We start from the raw sequence: 8107 nt of genomic DNA on the forward strand, positions 1-8107 counted from the left end.
ACTAAAAACACATCTCTTTGGCCTAACATACACATAACACATTATAGTCTTCTATAATTCAATGTTAGGCTGCATAGATTAGGTCAGCCGGAACCGGGAACACTCCCCATAAATCCTGAGGTACTTGTTACATCATAAGAAGGATGGCGTTAACCCTCTGGGGTCTGGGGTGTTTTTGGGGTCCTTGAGATGTTCTGACATGCCCTGACATTTGTGCTTTTTTCAGTTGCTTATAAACATATTAATGGCAAAGGTGTAAATTCACTCTATATAGCACAAACAGGACTTCCATAATATGTGAGCCACATGTATGTACATGTTTTCATTTTTGAGAGAATAATGTTTATGCATGGTTATCGAAAAAACTAAAAATTAAAGTTTCTGAAATAAGGCCACAAAACACATACTAAATATGTGGCAATAAGACTTTTGACTAATGGCAACATGACATCATGACTTTGCGTAAACATACACGCCACTTTCAAGTCAAGTGGCGTGTTATTTATACGCATTTTGAGCTTTCCGCGTGTATGTCCACGCGCGTGTATGTGTACGCCGTTAAACGTCAGAGTGATTACGCGTGTATGTGTACGCCGTTAAACGTCCGAGCGAAACGGAGGAAAATGTATATCTACATCTGGGGAGCAATATTTTTTTTCCTAGGATGGTAGGGGAACACTCATAAATGGTATTAACCCGAGTGATGGGTAGGTTTAGGGACGCGGTTGGGGTAGGTCATATATATTTATATACAGTAATGTAACGTAAATCAACGGCGTTGATAAACACGCTGAAAAGCGATTATGCGTGTTGATAACACGCCAAAAATGGAAATACGAATTGGCGTGTCATACATACGCCATTTCATGAGATCAGTCTGCTAATGGATGTCATAGCCTAGTGTTTTTTCTTCAAAATGATATGAAAATCATCCTGCCTAATCATCCACAAAAAAACGATACATTGATTTTAGTTTTGTGAAACACTTTTAGTTTGGAAAGCCAATATGCGGATGGGGCGTAAACGCTCCAACAGCATCATGCATATTTAGTAGTTCACACCTGGTGAGACTACGTCCCTGCATACTTAATGAGCCATTCATTCAGGTGTGTCACCTATAGCTAACTTAAATATACAAGCTTCATAAAAATGATCATTCTAGGAGAAAATTTCAGATGGCATTTAGAGGCTTTTGCATCTGAACTCTTCATACACACACACATATATATATGCATGCACATACATACTTTATAATCTTTTCAAAACTAGTCAACGTCTTTCAAAACTAAAGTATACATTTTATCATACGTATTTCAAAGTAAAGGATTAATTTGTTAGTTGATGACTTTATTTTTGACAAAACACATACAGTATATATTCCTCATCTCAGTATAGCAATAGAGTTTGCTAAAAGCTGTTCATTCAATACAGCAGTATTTGAAAATCGATCATATTTTGTAAAATTACATTTATATTTGCATTTATGTCAAAACCTAGACACTTTTAAACATCAAAAGGACATTTATTAATATGTATTCGTGTCAAAATGACAAATAAACCGATTTTCCTATTCAATTTTGCATGGAAACGCTTCCAAGACGCTTGCGTGTCGCGTGAAAAATAGGCGTCGGTTCTATTTCTAGAATGCACGCGTTTTCCACGCGGCTCGTGCCGCGCCTGAGACGCGCGTCTCACACAGGCAGTGTGCAAACTCTAAACTGTTAACATGGGAGCCGAAATAAAAACGGACACGCCACGCAGCTGAGACAACGCCACGCATCCAGTGTTTCACCGGCCTTATCCAGCGGATGTGGGTGTTTCACAGGTTTGTATGGATCGCCTCACATTTGCGTTTGAATAGCGCGGTCTCCGTAGGCGGAGTCACATTAAAACTTAATTAGCTGAGATGAGAACGACTGACATCTCTCTCTTTACATACATATTATATAAACTGTGAATATTTGTTTTTTATAAAAATTACTTCATTTGAAAGAAGAGAATTCAAGCTTCATGCCTGTGTGACTGTATGCCTGTTTGACTGAGTATTCGCTGAGTTACAGTTCATTTTCGGACGCGTTTCAGAATTGACTTCACTGACGGAGAGTAGGCAGAACTCGCATCATGTTTATTTTTCTTTATTTGGCGAAAAGCACAACACTTTGTTTTTATTATGAGCATACACAAAAAAAATACACACTAAACAGGATCGATTGATGTATAACACAAGCATATAAGATAAAAATTAATTTTTTTTTTTTTTTTTTTTTTTTGCACTCATACGGAAAAAAACGAGCCTATCGCGCCGGCGCGATAGCCGACCTCAGGGGGTTAATACGCTAATATTAGTCTCTCTGTTTATCCTAGGTTTACCACAGTCCGCCGGATCCTGGCCGTATCCAGATCTGATGAAGGACCTGTGCCTGGACACGATGACAATGCAGTCCTGAAGTGTCAACCAGTCCCTCCCCTGTGAAGGCCTCCTTCCCTTCCCTTTACCTCAGTACAGATAAAATGTTGTCAGGATAATTCTGGTTTGCGTGGCTACGCAGACGCGACAAAAAAAAATCTGTATTATAAATTAAGGTCAGACAAGTAGTTTATTGAGGGTTGATTTGTAAAGAAGGACTACATGCCTGTGCACATATATATTCAAATGCGCATACCTTTGGACTGAACATGTAATGCGCATGTGCGTCTGCATTTTCAAGGGTTTACGTTTTTGAGGTTTGCACAGAGATAACAGATAATCTTTTGCACCTTCGCACCTATTTCAGGGAGTGCATTCTCGAGACACCAGGCACTGTTTTGTGCGGATGGGTGGCCGGAGCTCGTTAAGGGTTTTCCTGTTAGAACGGTGTTGTGTTAGCGGCCCCTTAGTTAAAAACTAATTATCTTTGCAACGGAAGTGAATCAATCAATCAAAAGTAACTTTAGCGTGACAATAACTTTATCCTAGAGCTGTTGTAAAGCCTAAACAATCTGTTATGGTAATTTCCTATTATCACTGTAAATCTGCTTTGAAACAATCCATATTGTTAAAAGAGCTATATAAATGAAGGTGACTTGACTTAATATAGGCCTATTTTCTGTCCAATTTTTGTGTGTTACTTAAAGCTGCAGTCGGCAAGTCTGGCAGATTGGGTCGACTTAGCCAAACTTTTGAATGTTTACAACTCTCATGCCCCTCCCCCACTACCAGCGAGCACCCTCCCATCGAGGTCGTGCTCGTCAGTGCGTGTGCACCAGATTTTCTGTGAACGCGTCCGTCTCTTCAGCATCGTTCAACACCATGGACTCGGAGGTAGGCTGCCCTGGCTAATCTATCCATAGATAGCAATAACCGAGGAATTGGAAGCTTGTTAGTAGATTTTCTCTCCGCCATCACGCTTCGTACAATCTTCAGGCGGACTTCAGGCGTGTCGTGTGCATGTGATATTGTAATGTGCGCGAGGGAGGGGGGGATCTGTGGCGTGTGCACGACCTGTGATTGACAGTCAGATCTCACACCCCCCTGCGCTGATTGGACCCGATGATCCGGGAGCGGTGGATTTTTGCAAAACAAATAACACGCTCCAGGTGGAGTTAAAAGCTCGGGTTTTTTTCTAAAACCACCTTATTTATGTTGTTCTGTCGGATTATAGTGTCGATTTCTACGGAGCCCCGTGGGCACGAGAAACTATCGTGTGGGCACGAGAAACTTTTCGCGTGCGCACGAGAAAGTTTCGCGTGCTCACGAGAAAGTTTTGCGTGCTCACGCGTTACAATTTCCGGTTTGGTTATAGTGTCATTACTACAAATGTGGGAAAAGGGATGAGATGAGAGTGTGCTTGGAGCATGCCTCCAGAGATTTGTCTTACTATAGGGAGTTTGCATTTGAGATTGTTTGTGGACTGTGCTTTACTTTAAGAAAAAAAGCATGAATATTACATAAATTAATATCATGTCCCACATCATGAATTGCATAATCAGAGAGTAGCCTATTTCTTTTCGTTTTGATTGTTTCGTTTAAAGACATTTCAAGCTATCTTCAGATGTATTTCTCATGTATGTGAGGTACACACTGAGTTTTGGTTCATTTATGATGAGATGCGCTCCAGTTCACGAGCAATGCAAGTGACCGCGGCGCGCCTCCATGATTATATTGTCTGCTATATATTTGCTTCTCATTTATTAAATGCAGGCAATTGGTTGAAGAAAAATTGATTAAAATTAAGATACAATTTATACAAAACGAAAAACTTAATGAAGTGGTCAAAATCCATTTGCGATCCATTCCATTCTGAATAAACAAACAATGCAGTTTACATGGTTCGTCTTTGTTGCATTGTTCATTAATATAATAGGCCTAATTAATAAATGTACGCACAATTATCCGTGAAATTGATAAATGTTGCAGATGTATTACTATGCACAAACAAATGCCTTTCCACTTATGTGTGCAAAATTCAGAATTAAATGAATGTGCAGCAATTTGTACAAATAGAGAATCTGTAGGCCTACTATAGGCCTATGTGTTGTAGCCATTAAATAAGCGCATTTAGTTTCATATTTGTTAAAATATTATAATGTATAATTTTTCCATCTACCGGTATGTTGATTATGAAAAGTGAACAGCACGAGTAAGATAGGATGCGCAGACATGGAGTGGGTCAGACATGATTTTGACCACTTCATTAAGTTTTGTAGAAAGACTTTGTTTAAAGTGAATTTCGTTTTGTATAAATTGTATCTTAATTTTAATAATTTTTTCATCAACCAATTGCCTGTATTTAATAAATGAGAAGCAAATATATAACAGACAATATAATTATGGAGGCGCGCCGCGGTCACTTGCATTGCTCGTGAACTGGAGCGCATCTCATCATAAATGAACCGAAACTCGGTGTATACCTCACATACATGAGAAATACATCTGAAGATAGCTTGAAATGTCTTTAAACAAAACAATCAAAATGAAAAGAAATAGGCTACTCTCTGATTATGCAATTCATGATGTGGGACATGATATTAATTTATGTAATATTCATGCTTTTTTTCTTACAGTAAAGCACAGTCCACAAACAATCTCAAATGCAAACTCCCTATAATAAGACAAATCTCTGGAGGCATGCTCCAAGCACACTCTCATCTCATCCCTTTTCCCACATTTGTTGTAATGACACTAAAACCAAACCGGAAATTGTAAGGCGTGAGCACGCACAACTTTCTCGTGCGCACGCGAAAAGTTTCTCATGCGCACGCGATAGTTTCTCGTGCGCACGCGAAAGTTTCGCATGCGCACGCGAAAGTCCGTATTATTATTATTTTTTCACAGGTCCCCTCAGGGGCTCCGTAGATTTCACTGAATATGATCAAAAAAATGTTGCCGACGGCAGCTTTAAAATAAAAGTGTGGTTATTTTATTTTATTGGCTTGATTTTTTTTAACTTTTTTTTTTTTTATTCAGATTCATAAAATGATTGAATTTAATTAAAACCCCCTGAAAATATTTTAAAATAATACTTTTTTGTATTATTATTATTTTTATTTTTTTGTCATTTTCAGTTTCTGTTTTCGGCCAAGTGCATCCACAATTTTCGGTTTCGGTCCAGAATTTTCATTTCGGTGCATCCCTAATTGTAAGTTTTAATTTAAAATGTTGGTGGTTTTAACACAAGAAAAGTACGTTTAAACATTTTGCCACTTGCTTGAGCAACTTAATATATAAATCTATATGTAATGCATTGAATAATACGTTGTTTAAATGTAGTGTGTTTAAACGTGAATACGTCTATGAAAGATTGTAGGCTATAACTGTATGTGTACAAAGAAAGAATCGCAATGCTGACAACTTTTTTTTTTTAAAGTTGATAACTTTTAGATTTGAAATAATGAATAAATGTTTTGTTTGTGGTATACAGCTGCGGATCAGTATCGCACACTGCAAACGCAGCATATGTGAAAGCACAATAGCGTGTGCTGCGCCTGCATCGCATATGTACTGCAACACGCACAGCAAACGGAGTATGTGTGAAACAGGCGTCCATCTCTCACTGCCTCTGAGAGCTTCCCAGAAGCTGTCTGTGACAAGCAGGAAGTTCTGAAGATTTTGTGGTCACAGTAGACAGACAAGAACATATGAAAACAAAGCCAAGCACATCTTTAGCCAAGGGCTAAAGCACTTTGACTGAACACTTCTGTTTGCTCCTCCAACCATGAAGAACATACAAACACAAACAAACATAAATTTCCTGTGAGCTTATAACTCGTAACTGAATCTGAGTCAGTCTTTTGCGAGATGGTGAGTTACACCATGAAAAATTCTCAAACTTAGGTCATGCAAAACAGGAAATACTTAAGAGCTCATGTTACTTTATAGCAAGACATATTTTAAATTTATTATAGACATTTATTAAAATTTATTTTTTTATTTTTTATGAATTGATGAATTGATAAAGTATAAGATAGTAGGCTACAATGTGGAATAACAATTCCATCATTTCCATATTGATTGTTCTGGCAAACTTCTGTCACTCCTAAATGCCTTGTCCTTGAACGAGCAAACTAAGGTCAACTGAAGACTCTTTAATTTTGAATCACAGATAGTTCTGCCTCTGTTAGAGGCTGTGTATAATTTATAATAGACATTAGCATTTATAAATATTATATTTTTGTGATTTTTTTTAATATTCTGTATAAGTTTCGTTTTTACCTGCCACTATTATGTAAGTTCATGTGATGACATTAATTTTGACCGGTTTCCACGAGCGATGCACGTTGGGTAACAGGAAATAGCAAGCTCATGGCGCTACATGCTCTACATATGTGACCCGTGCTGGCAAAATGAGTCACAATGAGCAAATTGACTGAGTTACACCTGTTTGAAGTCGATAGAGTCAGCAAAGTCAATTTTGAGAAAAATCTAGTTTTCTGAAGGTTCCAAAACAAAATCACCAAGCAACCATAACTTGGTAATCCCTGGTAATAACACCAGATTTGACACACACCAAGTCAAAACCAAATATCAATACAAAAAATATATATTCAACTTTTTTTCCTAAGATACCACAATTGTTTGATTAATGAAACAGACAGCCTATATATTAAGACCTACTGTACCACACGGATCTAATCTAATGTTACACATCAGATGATTTCTCCCAACAATTAACCAAACCTTCACTTAACCCTTGTGCATCCTTGTGGACATTGTTGTCTTTTTCAGTTTGTTTTTTAGATCGTTTTGCCTGTGTTAATGCTAGCTGCATACATTTTGGCACAAATGTGTATTTTTATTGGAATTTTACTATTTCACCCCCATTTCTTTTAATAAATATATTTTACACTAGTAACACAAAATAGTTACACCGAGGACCAATGTCCCCATTGAAACACATTAAAACATCAAAATTTTAATCCCAGGGCCATTTAACTATTAAATGATGCCGTCTTTGTTAATAGGCTTTCATTCTGTTGGCAAAGCTAAAAAATAATAATAAAAATACTATATTTTTACCATATGGTGCCATTTTCTCAGGTTTGGTCTATAAAGCAAATACTCGCTTTATTCCTGTTTTCTGCTTCTGCAAATTATAGAGCCAACTAGATGAATTATGCAGCTATGGTTGTGTAGGTGCAACATCACACACTATACTCAGATTTTTCTCCTTAGCTAGAGAAACTGGATCACTCACATTTGTCTCTTCTAAAGTTTCAGAAGAGATCTTAGCAACATCGCACACTGTGCTCTTAGCTAGATTCACTGGATCGGTCACATTTGTCTCCTCTAAAGTTCAGAAGAGATCTCAACAACTTTACAAATCAAATGTCTTAGTATGAACTCAAACATTTCTACCATATGATATGTATTAATAATCAAATTGGACAAGGATTAAGTTGTATAACATTTAATGTGCCTTTCAGCAAAGAAAGCTCCATGGTTAGTAAGACTTATGTAAGTCAGTTACAAGTCTTGTAAGTCAAGTACATTACTATTTCCAAGAACAAATTATGTGCCCTATGCACATAAACTCTACAACTCTTTTCTCTTATTGTGTGTCAGCAATTAAGAGTAACATAAACCTTATTTTTGCATAACTTCACTTCAATGCACACCAGGACTTTTTTT

Source organism: Squalius cephalus, assembly GCF_949319135.1.
Source record: "Squalius cephalus genome assembly, chromosome: 21".
In the NCBI taxonomy this organism is placed as follows: Eukaryota; Metazoa; Chordata; class Actinopteri; order Cypriniformes; family Leuciscidae; genus Squalius; species Squalius cephalus.